Source organism: Phalangium opilio, unplaced genomic scaffold (genome assembly GCF_054372755.1).
Source record: "Phalangium opilio isolate 3A_F unplaced genomic scaffold, DU_Popi_V2 ptg000002l_1, whole genome shotgun sequence".
Taxonomy (NCBI): Eukaryota; Metazoa; Arthropoda; class Arachnida; order Opiliones; family Phalangiidae; genus Phalangium; species Phalangium opilio.
In genome coordinates, this window is record NW_028324144.1 from 13,109,290 (window position 1) to 13,126,585 (window position 17,296).

At 33.5% G+C, this 17,296-nt stretch overlaps 14 non-coding genes across 14 annotated transcripts; all 14 read right to left on the reverse strand.

Annotated features, from left to right (window-relative positions):
* Nucleotides 1–648: 648 nt before the first annotated feature.
* TRNAG-GCC (transfer RNA glycine (anticodon GCC)) lies at nucleotides 649–719 on the reverse strand. Its single transcript has one exon. It is a non-coding gene; the product is annotated as a tRNA-Gly (tRNA).
* Nucleotides 720–4,195: 3,476 nt separating this feature from the next.
* Nucleotides 4,196–4,266, reverse strand: TRNAG-GCC (transfer RNA glycine (anticodon GCC)). Its single transcript has one exon. It is a non-coding gene; the product is annotated as a tRNA-Gly (tRNA).
* Nucleotides 4,267–4,702: 436 nt separating this feature from the next.
* Nucleotides 4,703–4,773, reverse strand: TRNAG-GCC (transfer RNA glycine (anticodon GCC)). Its single transcript has one exon. It is a non-coding gene; the product is annotated as a tRNA-Gly (tRNA).
* Nucleotides 4,774–5,716: 943 nt separating this feature from the next.
* TRNAG-GCC (transfer RNA glycine (anticodon GCC)) lies at nucleotides 5,717–5,787 on the reverse strand. The gene has a single exon. It is a non-coding gene; the product is annotated as a tRNA-Gly (tRNA).
* Nucleotides 5,788–5,969: 182 nt separating this feature from the next.
* TRNAG-GCC (transfer RNA glycine (anticodon GCC)) lies at nucleotides 5,970–6,040 on the reverse strand. Its single transcript has one exon. It is a non-coding gene; the product is annotated as a tRNA-Gly (tRNA).
* A 436-nt stretch (nucleotides 6,041–6,476) lies between these two features.
* Nucleotides 6,477–6,547, reverse strand: TRNAG-GCC (transfer RNA glycine (anticodon GCC)). Its single transcript has one exon. It is a non-coding gene; the product is annotated as a tRNA-Gly (tRNA).
* A 182-nt stretch (nucleotides 6,548–6,729) lies between these two features.
* Nucleotides 6,730–6,800, reverse strand: TRNAG-GCC (transfer RNA glycine (anticodon GCC)). The gene has a single exon. It is a non-coding gene; the product is annotated as a tRNA-Gly (tRNA).
* Nucleotides 6,801–7,236: 436 nt separating this feature from the next.
* On the reverse strand, nucleotides 7,237–7,307 carry TRNAG-GCC (transfer RNA glycine (anticodon GCC)). The gene has a single exon. It is a non-coding gene; the product is annotated as a tRNA-Gly (tRNA).
* A 436-nt stretch (nucleotides 7,308–7,743) lies between these two features.
* TRNAG-GCC (transfer RNA glycine (anticodon GCC)) lies at nucleotides 7,744–7,814 on the reverse strand. The gene has a single exon. It is a non-coding gene; the product is annotated as a tRNA-Gly (tRNA).
* Nucleotides 7,815–8,250: 436 nt separating this feature from the next.
* Nucleotides 8,251–8,321, reverse strand: TRNAG-GCC (transfer RNA glycine (anticodon GCC)). The gene has a single exon. It is a non-coding gene; the product is annotated as a tRNA-Gly (tRNA).
* A 3,470-nt stretch (nucleotides 8,322–11,791) lies between these two features.
* On the reverse strand, nucleotides 11,792–11,862 carry TRNAG-GCC (transfer RNA glycine (anticodon GCC)). Its single transcript has one exon. It is a non-coding gene; the product is annotated as a tRNA-Gly (tRNA).
* A 1,194-nt stretch (nucleotides 11,863–13,056) lies between these two features.
* On the reverse strand, nucleotides 13,057–13,127 carry TRNAG-GCC (transfer RNA glycine (anticodon GCC)). The gene has a single exon. It is a non-coding gene; the product is annotated as a tRNA-Gly (tRNA).
* A 2,204-nt stretch (nucleotides 13,128–15,331) lies between these two features.
* TRNAG-GCC (transfer RNA glycine (anticodon GCC)) lies at nucleotides 15,332–15,402 on the reverse strand. The gene has a single exon. It is a non-coding gene; the product is annotated as a tRNA-Gly (tRNA).
* A 1,194-nt stretch (nucleotides 15,403–16,596) lies between these two features.
* TRNAG-GCC (transfer RNA glycine (anticodon GCC)) lies at nucleotides 16,597–16,667 on the reverse strand. The gene has a single exon. It is a non-coding gene; the product is annotated as a tRNA-Gly (tRNA).
* Between the last annotated feature and the right edge of the window lie 629 nt (nucleotides 16,668–17,296).

Here is a 17,296-nt window from a genome sequence, read left to right on the forward strand (position 1 = left end):
GGGCTGAATGGTCTTTTGGGTTCGATTTGCTGCCATCTTTTTAAATGGCGGCCAAAAACTAAAATCCCTTCATTATGGAATAATGCCCGCGTGAAAAGTAATAAAAAATGTCCCGACGGGCTGACGGGCAACGCCGAGTGCCTTCGCTTCAAGGGTGCTACAAAAATATTAGTCATCAGTAAAATCTACCCATTCTTTGCATCATTTTGATGGAAGTTCTTATTACACGCGAGCGACGCCGCGGGTAACAGCTAGTATTTGATAATCAAACCAAACATTTCTTTGAATTATTATCTCAGATAATATTTTTAGAAGAATTTATCATTTTAAGAATTATCATTTTACATAATTTTCGTAAACACAATATCGTTATGCATTAAATGACGACCAAAACATTCATCGGCCGGGAATCGAACCCGGATGTCCCACGTGGTAGGCGAGAATTCTAGCATTGAACCACCGAGGCTCTGCAAAGAGTAGAATATGGAAAAATGGTATTTCACCTGAATATTTGATAATCAAACCAAACATTTCTTTGAATTATTATCTCAAATAATATTTTTAGAAGGATTTATCAATTTAACAATTATCATTTTACATAATTTTTGTAAACACAATATCGTTATGCATTAAATGACGACCAAAACATGCATCGGCCGGGAATCGAACCCGGATGTCCCACGTGGCAGGCGAGAATTCTACCATTGAACCACCGAGGCTCTGCAAAGAGTACAATATGTAAAAAATTGTATTTCACCTGAATATTTGATAATCAAACCAAACATTTCTTTGAATTATTATCTCAGATAATATTTTTAGAAGGATTTATCAATTTAACAATTATCATTTTACATAATTTTCGAAAACACAATATCGTTATGCATAAAAATGACGACCAAAACATGCATCGGCCAGGAATCGAACCCGGATCTCCCGTGTGGCAGGCGAGAATTCTACCATTGAACCACAGAGGCTCTGCAAAGAGTAGAATATGGAAAAATGGTATTTCACCTGAATATTTGATAATCAAACCAAACATTTCTTTGAATTATTATCTCAGATAATATTTTTAGAAGAATTTATCAATTTCAGAATTATCATTTTACATAATTTTCGTAAACACAATATCGTTATGCATTAAATGACGACCAAAACATTCATCGGCCGGGAATCGAACCCGGATGTCCCACGTGGCAGGCGAGAATTCTACCATTGAACCACCGAGGCTCTGCAAAGAGTAGAATATGGAAAAATGGTATTTCACCTGAATATTTGATAATCAAACCAGTCATTTCTTTGAATTATTATCTCAAATAATATTTTTAGAAGGATTTATCAATTTAACAATTATCATTTTACGTAATTTTCGTAAACACAATATCGTTATGCATTAAATGACGACCAAAACATGCATCGGCCGGGAATCGAACCCGCATCTCCCGCGTGGCAGGCGAGACTTCTACTATTGAACCACAGAGGCTCTGCAAAGAGTAGAATATGGAAAAATGGTATTTCACCTGAATATTTGATAATCAAACCAAACATTTCTTTGAATTATTATCTCAAATAATATTTTTAAAAGGATTTATGAATTTAACAATTATCATTTTACATAATTTTCGTAAACATAATATCGTTAAACATTAATGACGACCAAAAAATGCATAGGCCGGGAATCGAAACCGGATCTCCCGCGTGGCAGGCGAGAATTCTACCAATGAACCACCGAGGCTCTGCAAAGAGTACAATATGTAAAAAATTGTATTTCACCTGAATATTTGATAATCAAACCAAACATTTCTTTGAATTATTATCTCAGATAATATTTTTAGAAGGATTTATCAATTTAACAATTATCATTTTACATAATTTTCGAAAACACAATATCGTTATGCATAAAAATGACGACCAAAACATGCATCGGCCAGGAATCGAACCCGGATCTCCCGTGTGGCAGGCGAGAATTCTACCATTGAACCACAGAGGCTCTGCAAAGAGTAGAATATGGAAAAATGGTATTTCACCTGAATATTTGATAATCAAACCAAACATTTCTTTGAATTATTATCTCAGATAATATTTTTAGAAGAATTTATCAATTTCAGAATTATCATTTTACATAATTTTCGTAAACACAATATCGTTATGCATTAAATGACGACCAAAACATTCATCGGCCGGGAATCGAACCCGGATGTCCCACGTGGCAGGCGAGAATTCTACCATTGAACCACCGAGGCTCTGCAAAGAGTACAATATGTAAAAAATTGTATTTCACCTGAATATTTGATAATCAAACCAAACATTTCTTTGAATTATTATCTCAGATAATATTTTTGGAAGGATTTATCAATTTAACAATTATCATTTTACATAATTTTCGAAAACACAATATCGTTATGCATAAAAATGACGACCAAAACATGCATCGGCCAGGAATCGAACCCGGATCTCCCGTGTGGCAGGCGAGAATTCTACCATTGAACCACAGAGGCTCTGCAAAGAGTAGAATATGGAAAAATGGTATTTCACCTGAATATTTGATAATCAAACCAAACATTTCTTTGAATTATTATCTCAGATAATATTTTTAGAAGAATTTATCAATTTCAGAATTATCATTTTACATAATTTTCGTAAACACAATATCGTTATGCATTAAATGACGACCAAAACATTCATCGGCCGGGAATCGAACCCGGATGTCCCACGTGGCAGGCGAGAATTCTACCATTGAACCACCGAGGCTCTGCAAAGAGTAGAATATGGAAAAATGGTATTTCACCTGAATATTTGATAATCAAACCAGTCATTTCTTTGAATTATTATCTCAAATAATATTTTTAGAAGGATTTATCAATTTAACAATTATCATTTTACATAATTTTCGTAAACACAATATCGTTTAGCATTAAATGACGACCAAAACATGCATCGGCCGGGAATCGAACCCGCATCTCCCGCGTGGCAGGCGAGAATTCTACTATTGAACCACAGAGGCTCTGCAAAGAGTAGAATATGGAAAAATGGTATTTCACCTGAATATTTGATAATCAAACCAAACATTTCTTTGAATTATTATCTCAGATAATATTTTTAGAAGTATTTATCAATTTTTTCAATTATCATTTTACATAATTTTCGTAAACACAATATCGTTATGCATTAAATGACGACCAAAACATGCATGGGCCGGGAATCGAACCCGGATCTCCCGCGTGGCAGGCGAGAATTCTACTATTGAACCACCGAGGCTCTGCAAAGAGTAGAATATGGAAAAATGTTATTTCACCTGAATATTTGATAATCAAACCAAACATTTCTTTGAATTATTATCTCAAATAATATTTTTAGAAGGATTTATCAATTTAACAATTATCATTTTACATAATTTTCGTAAACACAATATCGTTATGCATTAAATGACGACCAAAACATGCATCGGCCGGGAATCGAACCCGGATCTCCCACGTTGCAGGTGAGAATTCTACCATTAAACCACCGAGGCTCTGCAAAGAATACAATATGGAAAAAATGGTATTTCACGTGAATATTTGATAATCAAACCAATCATTTCTTTGAATTATTATCTCAAATAATATTTTTAGAAGGATTTATCAATTTAACAATTATCATTTTACATAATTTTCGTAAACACAATATCGTTATGCATTAAATGACGACCAAAACATGCATCGGCCGGGAATCGAACCCGCATCTCCCGCGTGGCAGGCGAGAATTCTACTATTGAACCACAGAGGCTCTGCAAAGAGTAGAATATGGAAAAATGGTATTTCACCTGAATATTTGATAATCAAACCATACATTTCTTTGAATTCTTATCTCAAATAATATTTTTAAAAGGATTTATCAATTTAACAATTATCATTTTACATAATTTTCGTAAACACAATATCGTTATGCATTAATGACGACCAAAAAATGCATAGGCCGGGTATCGAAACCGGATCTCCCGCGTGGCAGGCGAGAATTCTACCATTGAACCACCGAGGCTCTGCAAAGAGTAGAATATGGAAAAATGGTATTTCACGTGAATATTTGATAATCAAACCAAACATTTCTTTTAATTATTATCTCAAATAATATTTTTAGAAGGATTTATCAATTTAACAATTATCATTTTACATAATTTTCGTAAACATAATATCGTTAAACATTAATGACGACCAAAAAATGCATCGGCCGGGAATCGAAACCGGATCTCCCGCGTGGCAGGCGAGAATTCTACCATTGAACCACCGAGGCTCTGCAAAGAGTACAATATGGAAAAAATGGTATTTCACCTGAATATTTGATAATCAAACCAAACATTTCTTTGAATTATTATCTCAAATAATATTTTTAAAAGGATTTATGAATTTAACAATTATCATTTTACATAATTTTCGTAAACACAATATCGTTATGCATTAATGTCGACCAAAAAATGCATAGGTCGGGAATCGAAACCGGATCTCCCGCGTGGCAGGCGAGAATTCTACCATTGAACCACCGAGGCTCTGCATAGAGTACAATATGGAAAAAATGGTATTTCACCTGAATATTTGATAATCAAACCAAACATTTCTTTGAATTATTATCTCAGATAATATTTTTAGAAGGATTTATCAATTTAACAATTATCATTTTACATAATTTTCGTAAACACAATATCGTTATGCATTAAATGACGACCAAAACATGCATCGGCCGGGAATCGAACCCGGATCTCCCGTGTGGCAGGCGAGAATTCTACCATTAAACCACCGAGGCTCTGCAAAGAGTACAATATGGAAAAAATGGTATTTCACCTGAATATTTGATAAGCAAACCAAACATTTCTTTGAATTATTATCTCAGATAATATTTTTAGAAGGATTTATCAATTTAACAATTATTATTTTACATAATTTTCGTAAACACAATATCGTTATGCATTAAATGACGACCAAAACATGCATCGGCCGGGAATCGAACCCGGATCTCCCACGTTGCAGGCGAGAATTCTACCATTAAACCACCGAGGCTCTGCAAAGAATACAATATGGAAAAAATGGTATTTCACGTGAATATTTGATAATCAAACCAAACATTTCTTTGAATTATTATCTCAAATAATATTTTTAGAAGGATTTATCAATTTAACAATTATCATTTTACATAATTTTCGTAAACACAATATCGTTATGCATTAAATGACGACCAAAACATGCATCGGCCGGGAATCGAACCCGGATCTCCCGTGTGGCAGGCGAGAATTCTACTATTGAACCACAGAGGCTCTGCAAAGAGTAGAATATGGAAAAATGGTATTTCACCTGCATATTTGATAATCAAACCAAACATTTCTTTGAATTATTATCTCAGATAATATTTTTAGAAGGATTTATCAATTTAACAATTATCATTTTACATAATTTTCGTAAACACAATATCGTTATGCATTAAATGACGACCAAAACATGCATCGGCCGGGAATCGAACCCGGATCTCCCACGCTGCAGGTGAGAATTCTACCATTAAACCACCGAGGCTCTGCAAAGAATACAATATGGAAAAAATGGTATTTCACGTGAATATTTGATAATCAAACCAAACATTTCTTTGAATTATTATCTCAAATAATATTTTTAGAAGGATTTATCAATTTAACAATTATCATTTTACGTAATTTTCGTAAACACAATATCGTTGTGCATTAATGACGACCAAAAAATGCATCGGCCGGGAATCGAACCCGGATCTCCCGTGTGGCAGGCGAGAATTCTACCATTAAACCACCGAGGCTCTGCAAAGAGTACAATATGGAAAAAATGGTATTTCACGTGAATATTTGATAATCAAACCAAACATTTCTTTGAATTATTATCTCAAATAATATTTTTAGAAGGATTTATCAATTTAACAATTATCAGTTTACATAATTTTCGTAAACATAATATCGTTAAACATTAATGACGACCAAAAAATGCATCGGCCGGGAATCGAAACCGGATCTCCCGCGTGGCAGGCGAGAATTCTACCATTGAACCACCGAGGCTCTGCAAAGAGTACAATATGGAAAAAATGGTATTTCACCTGAATATTTGATAATCAAACCAAACATTTCTTTGAATTATTATCTCAAATAATATTTTTAAAAGGATTTATGAATTTAACAATTATCATTTTACATAATTTTCGTAAACACAATATCGTTATGCATTAATGTCGACCAAAAAATGCATAGGTCGGGAATCGAAACCGGATCTCCCGCGTGGCAGGCGAGAATTCTACCATTGAACCACCGAGGCTCTGCAAAGAGTACAATATGGAAAAAATGGTATTTCACCTGAATATTTGATAATCAAACCAAACATTTCTTTGAATTATTATCTCAGATAATATTTTTAGAAGGATTTATCAATTTAACAATTATCATTTTACATAATTTTCGTAAACACAATATCGTTATGCATTAAATGACGACCAAAATATGCATCGGCCGGGAATCGAACCCGGATCTCCCGTGTGGCAGGCGAGAATTCTACCATTAAACCACCGAGGCTCTGCAAAGAGTACAATATGGAAAAAATGGTATTTCACCTGAATATTTGATAATCAAACCAAACATTTCTTTGAATTATTATCTCAAATAATATTTTTAGAAGGATTTATCAATTTAACAATTATCAGTTTACATAATTTTCGTAAACATAATATCGTTAAACATTAATGACGACCAAAAAATGCATCGGCCGGGAATCGAAACCGGATCTCCCGCGTGGCAGGCGAGAATTCTACCATTGAACCACCGAGGCTCTGCAAAGAGTACAATATGGAAAAAATGGTATTTCACCTGAATATTTGATAATCAAACCAAACATTTCTTTGAATTATTATCTCAAATAATATTTTTAAAAGGATTTATGAATTTAACAATTATCATTTTACATAATTTTCGTAAACACAATATCGTTATGCATTAATGTCGACCAAAAAATGCATAGGTCGGGAATCGAAACCGGATCTCCCGCGTGGCAGGCGAGAATTCTACCATTGAACCACCGAGGCTCTGCAAAGAGTACAATATGGAAAAAATGGTATTTCACCTGAATATTTGATAATCAAACCAAACATTTCTTTGAATTATTATCTCAGATAATATTTTTAGAAGGATTTATCAATTTAACAATTATCATTTTACATAATTTTCGTAAACACAATATCGTTATGCATTAAATGACGACCAAAAAATGCATCGGCCGGGAATCGAAACCGGATCTCCCGCGTGGCAGGCGAGAATTCTACCATTGAACCACCGAGGCTCTGCAAAGAGTACAATATGGAAAAAATGGTATTTCACCTGAATATTTGATAATCAAACCAAACATTTCTTTGAATTATTATCTCAAATAATATTTTTAAAAGGATTTATGAATTTAACAATTATCATTTTACATAATTTTCGTAAACACAATATCGTTATGCATTAATGTCGACCAAAAAATGCATAGGTCGGGAATCGAAACCGGATCTCCCGCGTGGCAGGCGAGAATTCTACCATTGAACCACCGAGGCTCTGCAAAGAGTATAATATGGAAAAAATGGTATTTCACCTGAATATTTGATAATCAAACCAAACATTTCTTTGAATTATTATCTCAGATAATATTTTTAGAAGGATTTATCAATTTAACAATTATCATTTTACATAATTTTCGTAAACACAATATCGTTATGCATTAAATGACGACCAAAAAATGCATCGGCCGGGAATCGAAACCGGATCTCCCGCGTGGCAGGCGAGAATTCTACCATTGAACCACCGAGGCTCTGCAAAGAGTACAATATGGAAAAAATGGTATTTCACCTGAATATTTGATAATCAAACCAAACATTTCTTTGAATTATTATCTCAAATAATATTTTTAAAAGGATTTATGAATTTAACAATTATCATTTTACATAATTTTCGTAAACACAATATCGTTATGCATTAATGTCGACCAAAAAATGCATAGGTCGGGAATCGAAACCGGATCTCCCGCGTGGCAGGCGAGAATTCTACCATTGAACCACCGAGGCTCTGCAAAGAGTACAATATGGAAAAAATGGTATTTCACCTGAATATTTGATAATCAAACCAAACATTTCTTTGAATTATTATCTCAGATAATATTTTTAGAAGGATTTATCAATTTAACAATTATCATTTTACATAATTTTCGTAAACACAATATCGTTATGCATTAAATGACGACCAAAACATGCATCGGCCGGGAATCGAACCCGGATCTCCCGTGTGGCAGGCGAGAATTCTACCATTAAACCACCGAGGCTCTGCAAAGAGTTCAATATGGAAAAAATGGTATTTCACCTGAATATTTGATAAGCAAACCAAACATTTCTTTGAATTATTATCTCAGATAATATTTTTAGAAGGATTTATCAATTTAACAATTATTATTTTACATAATTTTCGTAAACACAATATCGTTATGCATTAAATGACGACCAAAACAAGCATCGGCCGGGAATCGAACCCGGATCTCCCACGTTGCAGGCGAGAATTCTACCATTAAACCACCGAGGCTCTGCAAAGAATACAATATGGAAAAAATGGTATTTCACGTGAATATTTGATAATCAAACCAAACATTTCTTTGAATTATTATCTCAAATAATATTTTTAGAAGGATTTATCAATTTAACAATTATCATTTTACATAATTTTCGTAAACACAATATCGTTATGCATTAAATAACGACCAAAACATGCATCGGCCGGGAATCGAACCCGGATCTCCCGTGTGGCAGGCGAGAATTCTACCATTGAACCACAGAGGCTCTGCAAAGAGTAGAATATGGAAAAATGGTATTTCACCTGCATATTTGATAATCAAACCAAACATTTCTTTGAATTATTATCTCAGATAATATTTTTAGAAGGATTTATCAATTTAACAATTATCATTTTACATAATTTTCGAAAACACAATATCGTTATGCATAAAAATGACGACCAAAACATGCATCGGCCGGGAATCTAACCCGGATCTCCCGTGTGGCAGGCGAGAATTCTACTATTGAACCATTGAGGCTCTGCAAAGAGTAGAATATGGAAAAATGGTATTTCACCTGAATATTTGATAATCAAACCAAACATTTCTTTGAATTCTTATCTCGAATAATATTTTTAAAAAGATTTATGAATTTAACAATTATCAGTTTACATAATTTTCGTAAACACAATATCGTTATGCATTAATGACGACAAAAAAATGCATCGGCCGGGAATCGAAACCGGATCTCCCGCGTGGCAGGCGAGAATTCTACCATTGAACCACCGAGTCTCTGCAAAGAGTACAATATGAAAAAAATGGTATTTCACCTGAATATTTGATAATCAAACCAAACATTTCTTTGAATTATTATCTCAGATAATATTTTTAGAAGGATTTATCAATTTAACAATTATTATTTTACATAATTTTCGTAAACGCAATATCGTTATGCATTAAATGACGACCAAAACATTCATCGGCCGGGAATCGAACCCGGATCTCCCACGTTGCAGGCGAGAATTCTACCATTAAACCACTGAGGCCAAAGAATACAATATGGAAAAAATGGTATTTCACGTGAATATTTGATAATCAAACCAAACATTTCTTTGAATTATTATCTCAAATAATATTTTTAAAAGGATTTATGAATTTAACAATTATCATTTTACGTAATTTTCGTAAACATAATATCGTTAAACATTAATGACGACCAAAAAATGCATCGGCCGGGAATCGAAACCGGATCTCCCGCGTGTCAGGCGAGAATTCTAGCATTGAACCACCGAGGCTCTGCAAAGAGTACAATATGGAAAAAATGGTATTTCACCTGAATATTTGATAATCAAACCAAACATTTCTTTGAATTATTATCTCAAATAATATTTTTAGAAGGATTTATCAATTTAACAATTATTATTTTACATAATTTTCGTAAACACAATATCGTTATGCATTAATGACGACCAAAAAATGCATAGGCCGGGAATCGAAACCGGATCTCCCGCGTGGCAGGCGAGAATTCTACTATTGAACCACAGAGGCTCTGCAAAGAGTAGAATATGGAAAAATGGTATTTCACCTGAATATTTTATAATCAAACCAATCATTTCTTTGAATTATTATCTCAAATAATATTTTTAGAAGGATTTATCAATTTAACAATTATTATTTTACATAATTTTCGTAAACACAATATCGTTATGCATGAAATGACGACCAAAACATGCATCGGCCGGGAATCGAACCCGGATCTCCCACGTTGCAGGCGAGAATTCTACCATTAAACCACCGAGGCTCTGCAAAGAATACAATATGGAAAAAATGGTATTTCACGTGAATATTTGATAATCAAACCAAACATTTCTTTGAATTATTATCTCAAATAATATTTTTAGAAGGATTTATCAATTTAACAATTATCATTTTACATAATTTTCGTAAACATAATATCGTTAAACATTAATGACGACCAAAAAATTTATCGGCCGGGAATCGAAACCGGATCTCCCGCGTGGCAGGCGAGAATTCTACCATTGAACCACCGAGGCTCTGCAAAGAGTACAATATGGAAAAAATGGTATTTCACCTGAATATTTGATAATCAAACCAAACATTTCTTTGAATTATTATCTCAAATAATATTTTTAGAAGGATTTATCAATTTAACAATTATCATTTTACATAATTTTCGTAAACACAATATCGTTATGCATTAAATGACGACCAAAACATTCATCGGCCGGGAATCGAACCCGGATGTCCCACGTGGCAGGCGAGAATTCTACCATTGAACCACCGAGGCTCTGCAAAGGGTAGAATATGGAAAAATGGTATTTCACCTGAATATTTGATAATCAAACCAATCATTTCTTTGAATTATTATCTCAAATAATATTTTTAGAAGGATTTATCAATTAAACAATTATCATTTTACATAATTTTCGTAAACACAATATCGTTATTCATTAAATGACGACCAAAACATGCATCGCCGGGCATCGAACCCTCATCTCCCGCGTGGCAGGCGAGAATTCTACTATTGAACCACAGAGGCTCTGCAAAGAGTAGAATATGGAAAAATGGTATTTCACCTGAATATTTGATAATCAAACCAAACATTTCTTTAAATTATTATCTCAAATAATATTTTTAGAAGGATTTATCAATTTAACAATTATCATTTTACATAATTTTCGTAAACACAATATCGTTATGCATTAAATGACGACCAAAACATACATCGGCCGGGAATCGAACCCGGATCTCCCGTGTGGCAGGCGAGAATTCTACTATTGAACCACAGAGGCTCTGCAAAGAGTAGAATATGGAAAAATGGTATTTCACCTGAATATTTGATAATCAAACCAAACATTTCTTTGAATTATTATCTCAGATAATATTTTTAGAAGAATTTATCAATTTAACAATTATCATTTTACATAATTTTCGTAAACACAATATCGTTATGCATTAAATGACGACCAAAACATTCATCGGCCGGGAATCGAACCCGGATGTCCCACGTGGCAGGCGAGAATTCTACCATTGAACCACCGAGGATCTGCAAAGAGTAGGATATGGAAAAATGGTATTTCACCTGAATATTTGATAATCAAACCAATCATTTCTTTGAATTATTATCTAAAATAATATTTTTAGAAGGATTTATCAATTTAACAATTATCATTTTACATAATTTTCGTAAACACAATATCGTTAAGCATTAATTGACGACAAAAACATGCATCGGCCGGGAATCGAACCCGGATCTCCCGCGTGGCAGGCGAGAATTCTACCATTGAACCACCGAGGCTCTGCAAAGAATACAATATGGAAAAAATGGTATTTCACGTGAATATTTGATAATCAAACCAAACATTTCTTTGAATTATTATCTCAAATAATATTTTTAGAAGGATTTATCAATTTAACAATTATCATTTTACATAATTTTCGTAAACACAATATCGTTATGCATTAAATGACGACCAAAACATTCATCCGCCGGAAATCGAACCCGGATGTCCCACGTGCCAGGCGAGAATTCTACCATTGAACCACCGAGGATCTGCAAAGAGTAGAATATGGAAAAATGGTATTTCACCTGAATATTTGATAATCAAACCAATCATTTCTTTGAATTATTATCTCAAATAATATTTTTAGAAGGATTTATCAATTAAAAAATTATCATTTTACATAATTTTCGTAAACACAATATCGTTATTCATTAAATGACGACCAAAACATGCATCGCCGGGCATCGAACCCTCATCTCCCGCGTGGCAGGCGAGAATTCTACTATTGAACCACAGAGGCTCTGCAAAGAGTATAATATGGAAAAATGGTATTTCACCTGAATATTTGATAATCAAACCAAACATTTCTTTAAATTATTATCTCATATAATATTTTTAGAAGGATTTATCAATTTAACAATTATCATTTTACATAATTTTCGTAAACACAATATCGTTATGCATTAAATGACGACCAAAACATACATCGGCCGGGAATCGAACCCGGATCTCCCGTGTGGCAGGCGAGAATTCTACTATTGAACCACAGAGGCTCTGCAAAGAGTAGAATATGGAAAAATGGTATTTCACCTGAATATTTGATAATCAAACCAAACATTTCTTTGAATTATTATCTCAGATAATATTTTTAGAAGAATTTATCAATTTAACAATTATCATTTTACATAATTTTCGTAAACACAATATCGTTATGCATTAAATGACGACCAAAACATTCATCGGCCGGGAATCGAACCCGGATGTCCCACGTGGCAGGCGAGAATTCTACCATTGAACCACCGAGGATCTGCAAGGAGTAGGATATGGAAAAATGGTATTTCACCTGAATATTTGATAATCAAACCAATCATTTCTTTGAATTATTATCTAAAATAATATTTTTAGAAGGATTTATCAATTTAACAATTATCATTTTACATAATTTTCGTAAACACAATATCGTTAAGCATTAATTGACGACAAAAACATGCATCGGCCGGGAATCGAACCCGGATCTCCCGCGTGGCAGGCGAGAATTCTACCATTGAACCACCGAGGCTCTGCAAAGAATACAATATGGAAAAAATGGTATTTCACGTGAATATTTGATAATCAAACCAAACATTTCTTTGAATTATTATCTCAAATAATATTTTTAGAAGGATTTATCAATTTAACAATTATCATTTTACATAATTTTCGTAAACACAATATCGTTATGCATTAAATAACGACCAAAACATGCATCGGCCGGGAATCGAACCCGGATCTCCCGTGTGGCAGGCGAGAATTCTACCATTGAACCACAGAGGCTCTGCAAAGAGTAGAATATGGAAAAATGGTATTTCACCTGCATATTTGATAATCAAACCAAACATTTCTTTGAATTATTATCTCAGATAATATTTTTAGAAGGATTTATCAATTTAACAATTATCATTTTACATAATTTTCGAAAACACAATATCGTTATGCATAAAAATGACGACCAAAACATGCATCGGCCGGGAATCTAACCCGGATCTCCCGTGTGGCAGGCGAGAATTCTACTATTGAACCATTGAGGCTCTGCAAAGAGTAGAATATGGAAAAATGGTATTTCACCTGAATATTTGATAATCAAACCAAACATTTCTTTGAATTCTTATCTCGAATAATATTTTTAAAAAGATTTATGAATTTAACAATTATCAGTTTACATAATTTTCGTAAACACAATATCGTTATGCATTAATGACGACAAAAAAATGCATCGGCCGGGAATCGAAACCGGATCTCCCGCGTGGCAGGCGAGAATTCTACCATTGAACCACCGAGTCTCTGCAAAGAGTACAATATGGAAAAAATGGTATTTCACCTGAATATTTGATAATCAAACCAAACATTTCTTTGAATTATTATCTCAGATAATATTTTTAGAAGGATTTATCAATTTAACAATTATTATTTTACATAATTTTCGTAAACGCAATATCGTTATGCATTAAATGACGACCAAAACATTCATCGGCCGGGAATCGAACCCGGATCTCCCACGTTGCAGGCGAGAATTCTACCATTAAACCACTGAGGCCAAAGAATACAATATGGAAAAAATGGTATTTCACGTGAATATTTGATAATCAAACCAAACATTTCTTTGAATTATTATCTCAAATAATATTTTTAAAAGGATTTATGAATTTAACAATTATCATTTTACGTAATTTTCGTAAACATAATATCGTTAAACATTAATGACGACTAAAAAATGCATCGGCCGGGAATCGAAACCGGATCTCCCGCGTGTCAGGCGAGAATTCTAGCATTGAACCACCGAGGCTCTGCAAAGAGTACAATATGGAAAAAATGGTATTTCACCTGAATATTTGATAATCAAACCAAACATTTCTTTGAATTATTATCTCAAATAATATTTTTAGAAGGATTTATCAATTTAACAATTATTATTTTACATAATTTTCGTAAACACAATATCGTTATGCATTAATGACGACCAAAAAATGCATAGGCCGGGAATCGAAACCGGATCTCCCGCGTGGCAGGCGAGAATTCTACTATTGAACCACAGAGGCTCTGCAAAGAGTAGAATATGGAAAAATGGTATTTCACCTGAATATTTGATAATCAAACCAAATATTTCTTTGAATTATTATCTCAGATAATATTTTTAGAAGAATTTACCAATTTAACAATTGTCATTTTACATAATTTTCGTAAACACAATATCGTTATGCATTAAATGACGACCAAAACATTCATCGGCCGGGAATCGAACCCGGATGTCCCACGTGGCAGGCGAGAATTCTACCATTGAACCACCGAGGCTCTGCAAAGAGTAGAATATGGAAAAATGGTATTTCACCTGAATATTTTATAATCAAACCAATCATTTCTTTGAATTATTATCTCAAATAATATTTTTAGAAGGATTTATCAATTTAACAATTATTATTTTACATAATTTTCGTAAACACAATATCGTTATGCATGAAATGACGACCAAAACATGCATCGGCCGGGAATCGAACCCGGATCTCCCACGTTGCAGGCGAGAATTCTACCATTAAACCACCGAGGCTCTGCAAAGAATACAATATGGAAAAAATGGTATTTCACGTGAATATTTGATAATCAAACCAAACATTTCTTTGAATTATTATCTCAAATAATATTTTTAGAAGGATTTATCAATTTAACAATTATCATTTTACATAATTTTCGTAAACATAATATCGTTAAACATTAATGACGACCAAAAAATGCATCGGCCGGGAATCGAAACCGGATCTCCCGCGTGGCAGGCGAGAATTCTACCATTGAACCACCGAGGCTCTGCAAAGAGTACAATATGGAAAAAATGGTATTTCACCTGAATATTTGATAATCAAACCAAACATTTCTTTGAATTATTATCTCAAATAATATTTTTAGAAGGATTTATCAATTTAACAATTATCATTTTACATAATTTTCGTAAACACAATATCGTTATGCATTAAATGACGACCAAAACATTCATCGGCCGGGAATCGAACCCGGATGTCCCACGTGGCAGGCGAGAATTCTACCATTGAACCACCGAGGCTCTGCAAAGGGTAGAATATGGAAAAATGGTATTTCACCTGAATATTTGATAATCAAACCAATCATTTCTTTGAATTATTATCTCAAATAATATTTTTAGAAGGATTTATCAATTAAACAATTATCATTTTACATAATTTTCGTAAACACAATATCGTTATTCATTAAATGACGACCAAAACATGCATCGCCGGGCATCGAACCCTCATCTCCCGCGTGGCAGGCGAGAATTCTACTATTGAACCACAGAGGCTCTGCAAAGAGTAGAATATGGAAAAATGGTATTTCACCTGAATATTTGATAATCAAACCAAACATTTCTTTAAATTATTATCTCAAATAATATTTTTAGAAGGATTTATCAATTTAACAATTATCATTTTACATAATTTTCGTAAACACAATATCGTTATGCATTAAATGACGACCAAAACATACATCGGCCGGGAATCGAACCCGGATCTCCCGTGTGGCAGGCGAGAATTCTACTATTGAACCACAGAGGCTCTGCAAAGAGTAGAATATGGAAAAATGGTATTTCACCTGAATATTTGATAATCAAACCAAACATTTCTATGAATTATTATCTCAGATAATATTTTTAGAAGAATTTATCAATTTAACAATTATCATTTTACATAATTTTCGTAAACACAATATCGTTATGCATTAAATGACGACCAAAACATTCATCGGCCGGGAATCGAACCCGGATGTCCCACGTGGCAGGCGAGAATTCTACCATTGAACCACCGAGGATCTGCAAAGAGTAGGATATGGAAAAATGGTATTTCACCTGAATATTTGATAATCAAACCAATCATTTCTTTGAATTATTATCTAAAATAATATTTTTAGAAGGATTTATCAATTTAACAATTATCATTTTACATAATTTTCGTAAACACAATATCGTTAAGCATTAATTGACGACAAAAACATGCATCGGCCGGGAATCGAACCCGGATCTCCCGCGTGGCAGGCGAGAATTCTACCATTGAACCACCGAGGCTCTGCAAAGAATACAATATGGAAAAAATGGTATTTCACGTGAATATTTGATAATCAAACCAAACATTTCTTTGAATTATTATCTCAAATAATATTTTTAGAAGGATTTATCAATTTAACAATTATCATTTTACATAATTTTCGTAAACACAATATCGTTATGCATTAAATGACGACCAAAACATTCATCCGCCGGAAATCGAACCCGGATGTCCCACGTGCCAGGCGAGAATTCTACCATTGAACCACCGAGGATCTGCAAAGAGTAGAATATGGAAAAATGGTATTTCACCTGAATATTTGATAATCAAACCAATCATTTCTTTGAATTATTATCTCAAATAATATTTTTAGAAGGATTTATCAATTAAAAAATTATCATTTTACATAATTTTCGTAAACACAATATCGTTATTCATTAAATGACGACCAAAACATGCATCGCCGGGCATCGAACCCTCATCTCCCGCGTGGCAGGCGAGAATTCTACTATTGAACCACAGAGGCTCTGCAAAGAGTAGAATATGGAAAAATGGTATTTCACCTGAATATTTGATAATCAAACCAAACATTTCTTTAAATTATTATCTCAAATAATATTTTTAGAAGGATTTATCAATTTAACAATTA